The sequence below is a fragment of the Pan troglodytes genome, chromosome 7, assembly GCF_028858775.2.
Source record: "Pan troglodytes isolate AG18354 chromosome 7, NHGRI_mPanTro3-v2.0_pri, whole genome shotgun sequence".
NCBI classification, from domain to species: Eukaryota; Metazoa; Chordata; class Mammalia; order Primates; family Hominidae; genus Pan; species Pan troglodytes.
The window spans coordinates 137,979,179-137,996,016 of record NC_072405.2 but is presented as its reverse complement, the minus strand read 5'-3'; the positions used below and the strand labels follow the sequence as shown (position 1 = coordinate 137,996,016).

Genomic DNA, 16,838 nt, shown 5'->3' with positions numbered 1-16,838 from the left:
TGCCACTGGACTCCAGCCTGGGTGACAGAGCAGACTTCATTTAAAAAAAAAAAAATACAGAATCGGAATCAGCCTAGACAAGTCTTGTGTGATGCTCTAGGAGTAGGAAGGTGGTTCTAGTCTCAGTGTTGCTCCACACACTCTGGATGCCCTGCATTGGCTAACTCAGCCTGTCTTCTCTAAAGTAAATGTATGTGCTCTGCTGCTCCACAATGTTCTTGTCAGGATCAAATCCAATACTGGACAGAAAAACCCTTTCGACTTCTCACATTTCTGGTTAGCTCTGTGGACAAATCCCTTTCTCTCCAGGCTTCATTTTTGCATCTGTGCATTGGGACTAGCTGCGTTAAACTCCCTTCCAGCTCTGAAAGTGTGGAATTTTGCATCTTCACACTTCTCCCAGTTCCTCAGTGGTGAATTGGAGACATTGGTTGTCACCAGGAGAGGAAGGGAAGCTGTGAATGCTTCCATCTGAGCTTTGGGTTTGAGTAATGTTGGTAATTTCAAAGCCTCATTCTCTTGCTCCCTAATGTTCTGCTTCTAGATAACTGTAGTTTTAGGAGAGGGGAGCTTGAATAACAATGCTGGAAATAGTTCCGCTGGGGAAGGTGAAGGGTATTTGGAGTTTTTAATTTAGCACATAGTGGCCAAATGCTGCTCAGAGTTTGTCCCTGGAGCACCAAAGTCCCCATCAAGAACTATGCAGTGTTTTGGAATTGAGCCTATTATTAAGTGGGCACTGAGTGGCAGAGGATAATATAGCAAAGAGTGGGGGAATACACAGTAGTTACCAGCTTGGGCTTGGGGGTCCAACAGCTTGATTCTAATCCCTGTTCTCTTACTCCACAGCTTTGTGATCTTAAGTTCTCCAGGGCTAGTTCTCCATGTGGCTAAAATGGTAATGTCTTCCTGAGTGTCTTAAGAAAGGAAACAAGATGTTAAGCTTGAAGGCTGGTGCCTAGTTAACTGTTATCCAATTCAGGCTCTTCAGAGGGTGGTCTGGTCCTTCAGGAGGCCAGGTGGGCTTGGAAGCTGCTCTGAGTTGACCTTTCCAGCAGAGCTGTGATGTCTCACTGAGCTAGAAACTTCTCGGGCAAGAGTTGCACCACAGTGTTTTTCTTTTCCTACAGGCAAATCTAGGCTGGGCAAGGGGAGGGGGCTGCCAGGTATGGCCTTATATACGTTTCATCCTGATAACACCGTAACGTTGTTACTCTTATCCCCATTTTATGAAAGAGGAAATTGAGGTGCAAATAGGTAAAACTTGGCAAAGATTACAGAGCTAATAAATGGAGGAGCTGGGTTTCAGAACTGTGGCAAGTCATTGTTTCATAGATAACAGATTCCTAATGAAAATCACTGATGAAAAAAAAAAGAGAATCACTGATGCTAGACCTCTGCACCCCCAAGCTTCTACCCTGCCAGTGGCTGCAAATAAATGACAAGAAGCAGTTTAACTGAACTGCTCTTGACCATTCAGAATTGCTCTAAGGTTCAAGGAGAAAGAAACTAAATAATATGACATGAAAGACTGATTGTAGATATGGCAGAAATTCATGCACCCTACAACATGCCTGTGTGGCTGTGCTGTCAAAAGGTGATAGCTGTTTCCTTCCCCTGGATCTGGGTTGGCCTTGTGACTTGCTTTGGACACAAAAATGAGATGGAGTTGATGATTTACCAGTTCCAAGCTTAGGCTTCAAGAAGCTTTGTACACTTGTGTTCATTTCTACTTCTTCTTTCTTGGAAATTTGCCCAGGCACTGTGGAAACAAACCAGGCTAGATTTTTGGGGAACAAAAGATCATGCATATCAAAGCAAAGATGCTCCAGCAAAAGCCAGCCAGTCTATAGAGGCAGAACTGCCTTGTTGAGCTGACCGTAGCCCAGCCAAGACTAGAAGAACCACTCAACTGAGCCCAGTCAAAATTATCCACCTGTACAATTGTAAGCTAAATAAATGCATGTTATTTTAAAACATTACTTTTAAAAATTTAGGGATAATTTAAAATTTGTGGGAAAGTTGAAAAGATAATACAGCTGTCACCTGGTTTCAATTACTCCTAATTTATCATCACATTGTTTATGACAACTAAGAAACCAGCATTTGTATGTCACTACTAATTAAGCTGCAGATAATTTTTTCTTTTTTTTTTTTTTTTGAGACGGAGTCTTTGCTTTGTCACCCAGGCTGGAGTGCAGTGGCATGATCTCGGCTCACTGCAGGCTCTGCCTCCTGGATTCATGCCATTCTCCTGCCTCAGCCTCCCGAGTAGCTGGGACTACAGGCGCTCAACACCATGCCTGGCTAATTTTTTGTATTTTTTAGTAGAGGCGGGGTTTCACCGTGTTAGCCAGGATGGTCTCGATCTCCTGACCTCGTGATCCGCCCGCCTCAGCCTCCCAAAGTGCTGGGATTACAGGCGTGAGCCACCGCGCCTGGCTAATTTTTTCAATTTTACCAGTTTTTTGCTAATACGCTTTTCACTATTCCAGGATCCAATCTAAGATACCACCATGCGTTTAGTGTCATGTTTTATTAGTTCCCTTTTATCTGTAACAGTTTCTCAGTCTTTCTTGCTTTCATGACGGTTTTCTTTCTTTGCTTTCTTTGACAGTTTTGAGGAGTACTAGTTAAGTATTTTGTAAAGTATCCTTCAATTTGTGTTTGGCTGGTTTTTTTTTTTTTATAATTAGACCAGGGTTTTGGGTTTTTGGGAAAAAAAATACTACAGATGTGAAGTGCCCTTTTCATCACATCAGGGGGTACATGATATCCAGTTGACATCAATGGTGATGGATATCAGCTTTGAACACTTGCTTAGAGAAGTGTTTGCCAGATTATTCCACTGTAAAGTTACTATTTTTCAAAGGGATTACATGCTGGGGTGGGTTATTACGACAATTCCTCCTGTTCGTGCCTTTCTAAATCTCATTTTTCCTATTTTTTGGACTGTTTCCCAACTTTAATCTCTTGCTTTGACAATCCATTGTAATACTGCTTTCAGATTGACAGTGCTAAAGCAAAGTTCTACATTAAAAGTTTTGCTTTTTTTTTTTTTTTTTTTGAGACAGAGTTTCAGTCTTGTTGCCCACCACTGAGCCTGGCTAATTTTTGTTTTTTTAGTAGAGACTGGGTTTCATCATGTTGGCCAGGCTGGTCTCAAACTCCTGGCCTCAGGTGATCCACCCGTCTTGGCCTCCCAAAGTGTTGGGATTACAGGCGTGAGCCACTGCACCCAGCCCGCTTTTTAAATTCTAAGAATCTTCCTAGGTTCTGCTCAAATGCCCCTATCTTCATAAGCTTTCCCTGGCTCACTCTGTAAACTCTTATGGTATTCATTCACTCATTCATCAATTTTAGTGAGCACTACGTAGGCCCTGGGCCACAAAGATGAACCAGACAAAATTCCTAGTCTCATGAAACTTGCCCTTAGAAAGATACACAATAAATCCAGGAGTCAAATAATTTAAAAATAAATATGTAACATTTGTCTTCTCTGATAACCATGTTCTTGTTGTAGAGGTGGTAGGTTCTAATCTCCCATGCATCTCAGTTAACTAATCAGCTGAGAACGAATTAGTAAATATATATCATGCATGTACCATGAACCAGGAATTGTGGTCGATGTCTACAATAGAATTTCTGACATTGCTGTTGGAGTCACTGAAAGCAAATGTTGTATCATCCAACCCATTCTATCATTAAATCGTATAACAGGGACAGGGGAAGGGCTGCTTATCAGTAACAGAGCTGGGACAATGATCTATGTTCATATACTTCTAGCTTGGGGTTCTTTCCAATTTGTCCATTGTTCTCTTGGCTAATGAAAAGGAATGGCTGTCAGACTTGAAAGGCAAAAGGAAATGTACTATCTCAGTTATGGGGATGAGAGATTGGGATGACATTTGCCCAGAGACTGACCATTCTCTAGGGTCAGATTATGAGGCCAATTGGTATCCCCTGAATTGAGACTTCCCTGGAATTAAAGCAGTAATCACCAAACTTCCCCATCTGACCTAAGACTAGGCATCCTATCTTTTTATTTGTTTTACATTTCCCTTACTGGAATATAAACTCCACAATGGCAGAGTCTTTGTGTGTCTTCACTTCTATATCCTAAGCACCTAGAACAGGGCTTGTTATTTAGTAGGAGTTTAATACGTAGGTATGTATGAACACTGACTTGGGAAAGACAGAGAAACCAAGGTCAGTGACATTTTTTTATAGGACAACTTCACTGTGTCTTTAGCATATTTATTGGCTGGGGCTCTTTCAGTTGTATACAATAGAAACTAGTATCTAATAAGCCTAAGCAAACAAAATATTATACAACACATTTTTAAAATCTTAAATTTATTGCTTACCCAACTGCATGTTTCCTTCAGGTACAGTTGGATCAAGGGTTTTGGTCAACTCCTAAAAACTCTGCCCTCTCCTCCTGGCCCTGCTTTCCTCTGGGCTGGCTTCATTCTCAAGCAGGCTTTCTCTATATGGTAGTGGTTGGTTACAGGAGCCAAAACATTCCCTATTTTGCTTGAAGCCAGTGGGAGTTGGGTTTCTGTCACTTGCAAAAAACAAAACGCATTGACTAATACTCTTTTACCTAATCAGAGCCTGGCATGATGCAGGTATATGAAATGAATGCAGCTGAGGCTGCACTTGAGGAACCTGAATTCCTATGTAACCTTGGATCCAGCTCACAGATCATCTCTGCCTAAGCTCAAGTCCAAAGGCTTATGAATGAGATTCTACCCTGGGCATATTTCGCTTAACAATATAAGCTTATGTGATGGTTCCTCCTGTGGGAATCAAAAGGCCTATGTGTTAAACACTCAGTTTGTTTGAAAGCCGCTGAAATTAGAATATTTCTTTTGTTCTGAAGATAACCCATCATAAACCAGTCGAAAAGGTGGGTGTCCTCAGTTTTTCTTAAATGTGGAGGTGGGAGGATCTCCTGCAGTTTTTTTTGAAACCATCATATGAGGGCTGCAGCAGTAACCTCCAGATTTTTCAGGAATACCTAGAGCTTCTAAAGATCCCCATCATGACTCAAATTTCAGATGCTACTACTTTGTTGAAGAAAGCATTCTGCAATTGCTTTAACCTGTTGCTACTCCCAAAAAGCCTATACTAAGGTTCAATAGTGTTCATTTTTTACACAGATATTAAAAACTCAAGAACGAGGCCAAGGAGGCCGGCTATGGTGGCTCATGCCTGTAATCCCAGCACTTTGGGAGGCTAAGGTGGGTAGATCACTTGAGGCCAGGAGTTCGAGACCAGCCTGGCCAATGTGGTGAAACCCCATCTCTACTAAAAATACAAAAATTAGCCAGGCATGGTGATGTACACCTGTAGTCCCAGCTATTTAGGAGGCTGAGGCACGAGAATAGCTTGAACCTGGGAGGCAGAGGTTGCAGTGAGACGAGATCGTGACACTGCACTCCAGCCTGGGTGACAGAGTGAGAATCTGTCGCAAAAAAAAAAAAAAATGAGGCCAAGGAAAGTTGGGGAGTGTTGCACAATTGTACTTAGCACTCACCAAATACCCAAGGGGCTGCCTATGTCTCCTGGCTTCCCTTGCAGGAAGGCTGGTGCCAGTGATTAGTTCTGGCCATGGGCTGTGAGTGGCAATGATGCGTGTTATTTCACAGCCAAAGTCATTGGGAGCTTTGTGTCTCCTCTTTTTTTCTTTTCTTCTTTGGGGTGACCATAGAATTGTTCTATTGGGATCATAGAACCACAGGATGAAAGAAGTCTGAATACTGGAAGTACCAAAGAAAGCTGCACTGCAGAGTTGCTTGACCAGCAGTGGACTTGTGTGAATAAGAATCAAATGTTTTTTCTTTCTTTCTTCTTCTTTTGTTTTTTATAAGCCACTGAAATTTCAGGCTCTATTTATTATTGCAGCATAGCTTAGCCTATCCTGAGCAATAAAAGCCTGCACTTCTCCTCCAGTAGATTCTTTGGATGGCTGCTGGCTGAGATTTATTTAAACTAGGAAAAGATCATCTCACAGTATATATTCATTCACCTTCCAGTTCCTGCTTTTCAGCTTTTGCCTTGAAATTACTTTGGAGCAACACACCTGGCTTGAATCACAGCTCTTCTACTGATTTGCTGGTTAACCTTGAGCAAATTGCTTTACATCTCTGAACCTTAGTTACTTCATAAGTAAAAAGTTGAAAATAGGTTGGCTTATTGAGATATTCTACCATTCATTGCTTTTCCCCAAGCTTCTTATCTTTCTCCACTTCAATTTCTTCATCTGTTAAAAGAGAAAAAACTGTTTCTTACCTCTCTAAGTTGTCTTAAGGATGAAATGAGAAAATACAGAGAACCCAGCCATTGTGCACACTTAGTGTCCTTTGTTGCTACCTTTTCAATCCATTGAGACCTCCTAATTTTTCCTATCACTCTCTGTTTTATTCCTTTCTTTCCCCCTTTCTCAATTCAGACTTAATATATAAAACCTTCTCCTTTTTAAGGAATCCTTGACTCTTTTGAGGTTGGTGTCACTGGTAAAGAATACACTTTCCAAAATAACTCTGAGCAAGTGTGTGTGTGTGTGTGTGTGTGTGTGTTTAAACTACACCCAAGTTATGAAAGGAAACGGTTGCCGGGAGTGGAGGGCAAAGTTAAGTCCACACCTGAAGAACATACTTAATATACTGATAAAGACCGAAGGATCTAATCATTTGTCTTGAAGAAAACTGAAACAGTTACCCTGATAAACAGACCAATTGAGAACAATTAAAATCTCAGCCACTTATCTGAAGCCAAACAAGAATAACCTCAGTGAGTTTGAAGGTGAGAAGTCACTTAAGCAGAAACTCAGGGAGCAGGATTCCTTGAGAAGGAGGAAATTTACAGCAATGCTTTTCTTCCATGGTCCTCCATATGTACCAGCAAGGCGTGTACAAGATAGAGAGTAATGGGCAGGAGTGGGCAGGAGTGATCTGTGTGCCAGGTAGGAGTCAGAAGACAAGAATGGCCAAAAACAACGCCAGATAATGACAACCTGGGTTTGCATACAGATTTTCTTTCTTTCTTTCCTTTTTCATTATTTTTGCTTGCACTTTGTGGTTATCCTTGGAAAGATTGGCGCCCTAGAAGGAAGAGTAGAAAGAACCAATTGACTGTTCTCAAAACAAAACAAAACAAATCTCAACAAAGGCCCTTTCTTCCTCAAAGACTATTCCCATGGAAAGTAACCAGTGAGCCCACTTGGAATTACCTGACTGCAAAACAATGCCACTTTTCTTAAAGGGAGTTAGTTTTCCACTCGCCCAATTTAAACATGGCTCCACAGAAACTGCTGAAGTCTTCCAAAAGGATGCTGTCCTCAGACTAGAGACCCAGGTAGAGAAATTGAAGGCTGACAGGAGCACTCTTTTTGAGTGAGCCAAAAATACAGGTTAAGAGGGAGCCTCTCTTCTCAAATTAATAGTCGGATACATTGTTCAGATCTCCACTGTTGAGCCATGAGAGCTGTTCAACAGCATTTTCTCCAGCGCTCTGAAAGGGGTGTGTTGCTTTGGTTCTGAGAACATTTGAAACCAGCCCAACCTTTTTAAAAAGCACATTTAAATTTTTTGGGGGGTTCTGCATAGTATATATACTTAATAAAATGTATGTGTGATCGTTAAAAAGTCAGGAAACAACAGGTGCTGTAGAGGATGTGGAGAAATAGGAACACTTTTACACTGTTGGTGGGACTGTAAACTAGTTCAAGCATTGTGGAAGTCAGTGTGGCGATTCCTCAGGGATCTAGAAAAAAAAAGCACATTTATATTTTTTGGGGGGTTCTGCATAGTATATATACTTAATAAAATGTTATGTGTGTTGAGATGGGCATGTTTGCCATCTTACCCTCTGAAAAATACACATCGCCTTTGCGCTCAAGGCAAGGAAAGAAACCATAGAGGCATCGTGGAGAAGAACCCCATCCCAGCTGAGGGAGGAGAGCAAGGGATTTGTTTTTTTCTCTAAAATCAAATGTGAGTGATCATTATAGCTTTTTGCTAGTTCTTTCATTCCATATCTCAGGAATCCTTCAAATATAGTAACCCAAGAGAGGTATGGAAGGCTTATCCCACAGAGCTACAGTGAAATACAGACTTTTTTTTTCCCCCACAGAAGCTAAATCTGAAAATGTGACTAGAGAGCTGTGTTAGGAGCTGCTTGATTATCATGAATTGAATTCTTGACCAAACAGTGCACTTTGTTTTTTTGTTTGTTTGTTTTTTTGAGACAGAGTCTTGCTCTGTCACCCAGGCTGGAGTGCAGTGGCACAATCTTGGTTCACTTCAACATTCCCCTCCCAGGTTCAAGTGATTCTCCTGCCTCAGCCTCCTGAGTAGCTGGGACTACAGGCATGCGCCACCACACCTGGCTAATTTTTGTATTTTTAGTAGGGATGGAGTTTTGCCATGTTGGCTAGGCTGGTCTCGAATGCCTGAACTCAGGTGATCTGCCCACCTTGGCCTCCAAATGTGCTGGGATTACAGATGTGAACCTGAATCTTAAAGAAAATAATAATAATAATTAACAAAGCCATCAACCAAGGGTTCTCCTAACTCCAGCCTTTGCAGAAAAGTGATTCATTGCCATTGAATCTTTTTAAAGATGAGTGAGATTTCTTCAAATCTTAGTGTATTTTATTTTGTAAAAAAAGAAAAAGAAAAGGCTGAGAGTGGTGGCTCACACCTGTAATCGCAGTACTTTGGGTGGCCTGGAGTTTGAGACCAGCCAGGGCAACAGAGTAAGATTCCATGTCTACAAAATTTAAAAATTATCCAGGCACGGTTGCTCACACCTGTAATCCTAGCACTTTGGGAGTGTGAGGCAGGCAGATCACAAGGTCAGGAGTTTGAGACCAGCCTGCCCAATATGGTGAAACCCCGTTTCGACTAAAAATACAAAAATTAGCTGGACTTGGTGGCGGGCGCGTGTAGTCCCAGCTACTAGGGAGGCTGAGGCAGGAGAATTGCTTGAACCTGGGAGGTGGAGGTTGCAGTGAGCCGAGATCATGCCACTGCACTCCAGCCTGGGCGACAGAGGAAGACTCCGTCACAAAAAAAAAAAAAAAAAAAAGGAATTGCCTGTAGAGAAGATGTTAGCCAGGTGAGGTGGCTCACGTCTGTAATCCCAGCTCTTCGGGAGGCTGAGGCAGGTGGATCACTTGAGGCTAGGAGTCTGTCTGTACTAAAAATACCCGAATTAGTCGGGTGTGGTGGCACATGGTAATCCCAGCTACTTGAGAGGCTTAGGCACGAGAATCGCTTGACCTCTGGAGGTGGAGTAAGACTGCCTCAAAAAAAAAAAAAAAAAAAAAAAAATTAACCAGGCACAGTGGCACATGCTAATTTTTTACTCAGGAGGCTGAGGTGGCAGGATTGCTTGAGCCTAGGAGGTCAAGGCTGCAGGGAGCTGTGATCACACCACTGCACTCCAGCCTAGGCAACGGAGTGAGACCCTATCTCAAAAACAAAACAAAAATAAAAAAGAACACTATCTATTACACTTCTAAGTCAAAATTTACATCAAGACTTATCACGCTGCTCCTCCAACCAAAGAGGCCCATCTAAGTGAAATTCAGAGATGGCTGAAATTGTAAGATGAATTCTTAGAAGAAAAGGGGCCGGGCGCGGTGGCTCATGCCTGTAATCCCAGCACTTTGGGAGGCCGAGGTCAGGAGTTCGAGACCAGCTTGGCCAACTTGGTGCACATGCTGTGCAGATATGGCTACGAGAAATAAGGAACCAACATGGGCGTTGATGACAAGTTTTGAGACATTTTGTAATCTGTGATCTCTGTACTATACATTTTGATTCTTTCACTCAGAGGTTGACTGGAAGATTCCATGCCACCTTGCTTCTTGCAGCTTAGAGGCTGGCTGATCTCATTTGTGCATGATTTAGTTTCTCAAGAGCTCCAGACGAAATGGCATCTGATCATTTGTCTCCTGCTTTCTATGTTGCCTCGCATTAATTAAAAGCATTAATCTGTAATTCTCTCATTTATGCAGAAAATATGTTGCGGTATACATACCAACCCAAATGTTTGGCAGTGGTGGCACGGACATAAACAAGACATGGCTTTTAGCCCTCAAGACACTGTGTCTATAAAAAATAATTTTAAAAAATTAGTGGGGCATTGCGACACACACCTATCTTCCCAGGTATTCAGGAGGCTGAGGTGGGAGGATCATTAAAGCCTGGGAAGTTGAGGTTGCAGTGAGCCGTGATTGCAACCCTGCACTCCAGAATTGGCAACAGAGTGAGACCCTATCTCAAAAATTAAATAAATAATAAAAAATAAAGGGAGAAAGATCCATGTAGAAATGATTGCAACGAGAAATGGTGAGTGCAATGAAGGGGATTAAAGCCATAGTGCATGGTGGCCCGAAGGTGTCTGCAGTCAGCCTGGGGCTTGGTGATTCTCTCCTGTTTGTCATGTCTGTGTCACAGATTGAGGGACATTATAAGAAGTGCCTGGGCCAGGTGCAGTGGCTCACTCCTGCAATCCCAGCACTTTGGGAGACTGAGGCGGGCAGATCACAAGGTCAGGAGTTTGAGACCAGCCTGGCCAATATGGTGAAACCCCGTCTTGACTAAAAATACAAAAATTAGCCGGGTGTGGTGGCGGGTGCCTGTAGTCCCAGCTACTTGGGAGGTTGAGACAGGAGAATTGCTTGAACCCAGGAGGTGGAGGTTGCAGTGAGCCGAGATCGTGCCACTGCACTCCAACCTGGGTGACAGTGAGACTCCATCTCAAAAAAAAAAAAAAAAAAAAATGGCCTGTAGAAAAGATGTTAGATAGGCGAGGTGGCTCATGCCTGTAATCCCAGCACTTTGGGACGCTGAGACGGGTGGATCACTTGAGGCCAGGAGTCTGTCTTTATTAAAAATACCAAAATTAGCCAGGCATGGTAGCGCATGGTAATCCCAGCCACTTGAGAGGCTTAGGCACAAGAATCGTTTGAACTCTGGAGGCGGAGGTTGCAGTGAGCCACGACTGCGCCACTGCACTCCAGTCTGGGCGACAGAGCGAGACTCTGTCTCAATAAATAAATAAATAAATAAAATAAATAGAAAAGATATTGTGGAGCATGTTGTTCAATTTTTGTACATTGTGTGTCTCTTTAGGAGATCCCCAGAGGCAAGTGTCCACCTGACTTCAGAATCAGAAGCAGCTCTGCTTTTCCTGAGAAGTGGTGCGGGTTTTGCCTTATGGATGCTAACTGAGACTGGAACAGGTTCCCTTTTTTGTATCAGCTGCTGGTACAAAATTGAGAGTTGAGAGCCAAAACTGTACCCTTATCACTTGTCAGTAACCTAAGGTATGTGTAGAGCCACAGACAGGGTCTCACTCTGTACTCTGTTGTAATTTCCTGCACTTGGTTTTTATTTTTTATCTTTCATTTTCCATGCCTTTTAATTTGTTTCATTTTTGCTCTATTTAAAGAAAAGCCTCCAGCGCACCAGCATGGCACATGTATACATATGTAACTAACCTGCACAATGTGCACATGTACCCTAAAACTTAAAGTATAATAAAAAAAAATAAATAAATAAATTTAAAAAAAGAAAAAAGAAAAGCCTCCATAAATATTTCTAGTATAAGGCAGACTATACATATGATAATACTATATAATGATAATAACAAAACCCTCCCTGTCTCAGGAGGGGACAAATGATAGGGGAGGTGAATCGGATGGTGGAGCAGGATATTTCAGGCAGAATGAACACCATCTCAAAGAGCAAAGGCATGTGAAATGGATGTGAGTTCTGGCTTCCATTTTTGTGTCATGAAAGGAATTCAACTAACAACACATTCCCCCTCACCCCCTTAACAGTGTCTTCTTGTTCTATCAAGTGCATTCTGGATATTTCTAATGTCTTCGATTAGGATGAACAAGCTTGGAGGAGGTAATCACAAAGCAGCTTTCTCCAGCTTACACCATCCAACCCCTTTTAAGTCCGCTCTGGGGGCTTGTTAATCCCCATGGCCCTAGAAGAAAACTCAGGCAGGCCCCAGGACTTTCCTAGGCTCTTTTCACTTTATCATAAAGAAATGTCTCAAATGGAGGAATTAAACTACCCGTTCCCATGTAATTCCAAATTGATTACAGTTGAGGCTTTTGCCTTCTCCTTGCTCAAGAGGGAAGCCTCAACTGGGGAAGGGCTAGAGATGGTTTCTTCCATCTTTGCTAGTTTTTCCCTCCCCCATCTCCCCAGGGATGGAGCTCAGGGAAGGAGTGAGTAGAGGAGCAAGAAAGTTATTCCTTGGCTGACTTTGGCATGGAGATTGTAGTGCCATGGGAGCCCCTCGCATCCACTTTTTCACTCCGTCTCTTGCTTCAGCGACCAGCTGTAATGGGATTCGCTTGGAAACATAGTGTATTCTTTGCTTTCTGCTCTAGGGCCTCTTTGCTTCCACCCTGCAGCATCCCAAAGGAACCCACTCAGCCTTTCTGATGCATGCATGAGAGCATTGTAAACCCATAGAGCAATTTGACCATCAGGGTGGCAATTGGAGGACAAATGCTTCCTCTTTCTTTGTCTCAGAAGGTCAGTCTTGCAGAGCATCCTACAAAGCTCCTTAGCGAGCCCTCTGATGAGATTGAGCCCCAGTTGCTCACAGAGCAATGAGTTCAATGATGCAACCTTGGACCAGCTCTTTCTCCTCCCCTTTTACTCTTTCTAACTCCCATTTTTTATTTTAGCGGTCATTTCCCAAAACAAACTACCTGCATGCAAACCCTTGTCTTAAGCTCTGCTTTTTGGAGGAACTCAGGCTATTGGAGAAATCTAGCAATTAGATATCTGTTTAGTTTTTGCAGCAGTTTAGAACTTACTTTCTTATAGATGCTTTTATGAGTTCATTAGAAAACCCTATCCCTGGGGATTTCTCATCCATGGTTTCTTGACAGAGCAATCACCTCTTTATTTCCATGGATCATTATTTTCACCCTTGGCTACTAAGGTAGGAATGGCTACATAATTTGTGGGGCCCAGTGCAAAGTGAAAATGTCAGGATCCTTGTTCAGAAAGTATTCAGAATTTCGAGAAGGCAATAGCAGTGCATTACACTGAAGTGTGGGGTCCTTCTTAGTGAAGGACTCTGTGTGGCTGTACAGGCTTCATATTCATGAATCTATCCCTGCCTCTGGCCTTTATACCCATGTTTCCAATTAGGTAACTCCACATCAGGTCTCTCCCAGAGAGCTTCACATTTGGCCCATGAAATGCCGCATCCTTTGCCCAGCACTCTGTTGACACTACTGCATTTGCCAGCCTTTTCTAGATTTCTCACTGTAAGTCATATGCAATGCACGAGTTATTATTATTATTATTTTAGAAGTGCGGGCCTCACTATGCTGCCCAGGCTGGTCCCGAGCTGCTGGGCTCAAGTGATCCTCCTGCCTCAGGCTTCCAAAGTGCTGGCATTACAGATGTGAGCTACTGTGCCCAGCCTGCATCCGTATTTGTGCTAGCCAGACCTCTAAAAGGTCCCCAATGATCCTTGCCTCTTGATTTTTATGACCTCCCATAAAAATTTAGCCCTGACCTCTGTGACCAATAGAATATGGCAGAAATAACAAGGCATTACCTCTGAGGGTAGGTCCTAAAAGGTGTTGTAGCATTTTGGCTTTGTTTTCCTGATTTGCCTACTCAGGAGGAGGCCAGCTACCATGCCTCCAGGACACTCAAGTAACCCCATGGAGATGACATTGCAGAGAAGAACTGGTTGAAAGCCAGTACCCACTTTGCCATCTGTGTGAACAATCTACCTTTGAGCGGGTCCTCCAGCCCACATCAAGCCTTCATATAACAGCAGTCCTGAAGGACATTTTATTGTAACCTCGTGAAAATCGAAGTAGGAACTCACCAGCCAAGTTGCTCCTGAATTCTGCAGGCATAGAACCGTGAGAAATTACAGATCATTATGGTTGTTTTGAGTCACTGAGCTTTGGGATGATATGTTACGCAGCAAAGGATAACTAATACGGTATTAGAAAGCAAGCCTGCCTTTAGGTAGGAAACAGCTCTTTTCAAATAAATCTTCAGGCATCCTGTCTCTCAATTTCCATGCTTCCCATGGACCAGACATGGCTGGTCATCTCTGAGAGACATTTGAAGGGTCATGTTAGATCCTGATGAAGCAGGCTGCCTGGAGGCACCATCTAACCCCAGCAGAGAAAAGCTGCAGTTGTCTGGATAGCATTGATCCTGTTTCTACACTCAACTCAGTGTGAGAGATTTTAAAAATTTAGTATGAGAGATTTATATAGATATCTTTGCCACTTATTTTTATTTTTTATTTTTCTATCTTGTTCTAAGGTTTCATTTTAGAATATGCCTCAGCTTTCATTTTCATCACCAGTTATATTTTCTTACCCAACTTGAAAATCAATGGAACCAATGTCTTGGGATATTTTCCTCCTCCATATCCTCAGTGATACCATCTCTGTGAATTGGTTTCGGGAAAACTTCTGCGTTGCAGAGCTTAACGGATTTAGAGTAACGACATTCTTATGACAGCCAAATTGGGTAGCCATGGCCTTGGAAAACTGAGAAGTCAAAAATAGTAGGAATATTCATTATAAAACGGAAGTCTGGAAAGCTGCCCATGTTCTGAGAAAAACCTTTTATCCAAAGAACTCAAATTCCCATTCAGATTTTCATGGGTAAAATTCCAAAAAAAGTCTTTTTTTAGCAGACAGAGAGACAGAGAGAGAGAGAGAGAACCACTTTTGTAGCTGTGACCTAATTCTGCTAATAAGGAATTTATTACTGAGGACTAGACAATTTATTTAGTATCTAATCACACACTTATTTTCATGGAACAAGGACCTGGGATTTGTTAGTGCCTTCAGGGAACTACAGTACTAGTTACTGCTCTTCCTAACAACCTGTGTGACCTGTCTGCATCTCGTTCTTTTTCTCTGCAGGAGTCTGAGAATATCTGTTGACCAGAGATAAACTATCGGGAGGCTTTGAAGTGCTGTAAATGCTTTACCTATTTGAGGTTTCATTATTATTTTGTCTTTTACATTTAGTCATTTTCTGCAAGAGGGGAGCAAAACGGCTTATGTGACATTATAAAAATATGAAAAGTCAAATAAAAAACAAGCCAATGCATGACGACTGTTAAGCAAGTTTCTGTTAATTGAATCATATTTCTCCATTGATTTGCATAAATAATGATGATTGGTTTCCATGGGGGCAGGTGGCTTGCAACGAAGCAAAATCACATTCAAAATTGCAGGAAATCTGTAAGCAGTCATTTAAAATACTAAAATAGGTTATGGATATATGAGTGTAATGTGACAGTGAACATGTATGATTCTTTGAAGGAAGGTCTTTAAAGAAAGGGGGATTTCTTTGATCCCAGGACTTTCCCTTGAGTCTGGAGAAAGTAGGTTTTTCTGCTTTTTATAGAAATAAGATATTCCTGGGTAAATGTGGAAATTAGATGTGTATCTCAGGGTTTGATTGGAAAGCAGAAGGTGCACTAGATTCCAGGGAGTAAGGGCTTTATTCAAAGGACTTAGGACTATAAAAGACATTTGGATCTCCACCATGGCTGATCTTATCCTGAAGTGCCATAACAGAAGTTCTCATGAGCTCTAATGCTCAAGAATGTGTGGAAATGCCAATCTAATGTTCTTAGACTATGGTGGGAAAGCTGGTGGTTCTCAGGAACCCTGTGGGAAGCTGCTGTGAACCACAGAGGCCCGGCTGCAACTACCTCCAAGGCTAATGACCCCACCTCCTCTGTGCCTTCTGGGTCTAGCCGAGTCCTCTCATTGGCAAACTCTTGCTGGGAACCACATGGGAAGGGGATTCTTGGAAATGAGCCCTTAGAATGGGAACTTAGAAGGGAGAGGGGATGATGCCGAATCCATGGAGGTCTGTGTTCGCTCCACTGGCATCACTTGGGTCATCTCAGTGACCTCACCAGCAATGTTAGGAAGGTGGTATCATTCATCTCTTAATTTTCTTTTGAAAAAGATGATAAAAGTGAGGCTCAGAGTAGTGAAATAATCAGCCTAGGTCATATAACTAGTGTTTAGCCACTAGAATTCAAACTTGGGTCTATGTGAGGGAAAATCCCTAGCTCCTTTGGTATTTTATGCATATACACTAGTGGTTCAAACTTTAGCTGTATTAGCATCACCTGGAAGAATCATCCACCCCCAGAGTTTCTGAGTCAGCAGGTCTGGGGGTGGAGTGGGAGGGGAGTGACCTGAGATTTGCATTTCTAACAAGTTCCCAGGTGATGCTATTGCTGCTGGTTCAGGGACCACACTTTGAGAACTCTAGAGTAGGAAGATGATGCTATTCCTTATCTCGATCTACAGGGGTGCTCAGGGCCAGGCAGATTCTACAAAATACCCAATTTGCTCTGAATATTTCTATTGCATTTGAATATGGTTCCTATCAAGTAGCATAGATGCTGTGGTGCTTGGCTTTGTGTGTGTATGAGTGACGGGTGTGTGTGTGTGTGTGCTTGTATTTTAGCTACATAGCCTTCGCAGGTAATTGTACAGCTGTACGAAAATGAATGGGCTCATATTTCTGACTGCTACCTTATTTGGAAACCGAGGAGGGTACCTGGTGCTGTGCTTATTTTCCTGATTGAGCCGGAATACCAAATTAAACTTTTGACTTGATGATTTATTTATTATTTCATTGTGAGTTTTTTTTAAAATCAGCATTTGATAAGTAAATGGTCCAAGTCTTACTTTGGCATTCATGGGAGTAAGATTAGTCTTGACGAATTATTTGCTTATTCATTGAGGTGTAATTTAATTCTATAGAAATTGC

The 16,838-nt window shown here is 42.3% G+C and overlaps 1 long non-coding RNA gene across 1 annotated transcript in view; it reads left to right on the top strand.

Annotated features, from left to right (window-relative positions):
- The window catches only part of LOC129135886 (uncharacterized), a 34,112-nt gene extending 20,197 nt beyond the window's left edge, over nt 1–13,915 (top strand). Inside the window, exons 3-4 of the long non-coding RNA XR_008536968.1 lie at nt 11,151–11,344; nt 13,684–13,915. This is a non-coding gene — a long non-coding RNA (uncharacterized LOC129135886). The remainder of the gene's footprint in view (nt 1–11,150; nt 11,345–13,683) is intronic.
- The last annotated feature ends 2,923 nt before the right edge of the window (nt 13,916–16,838 follow it).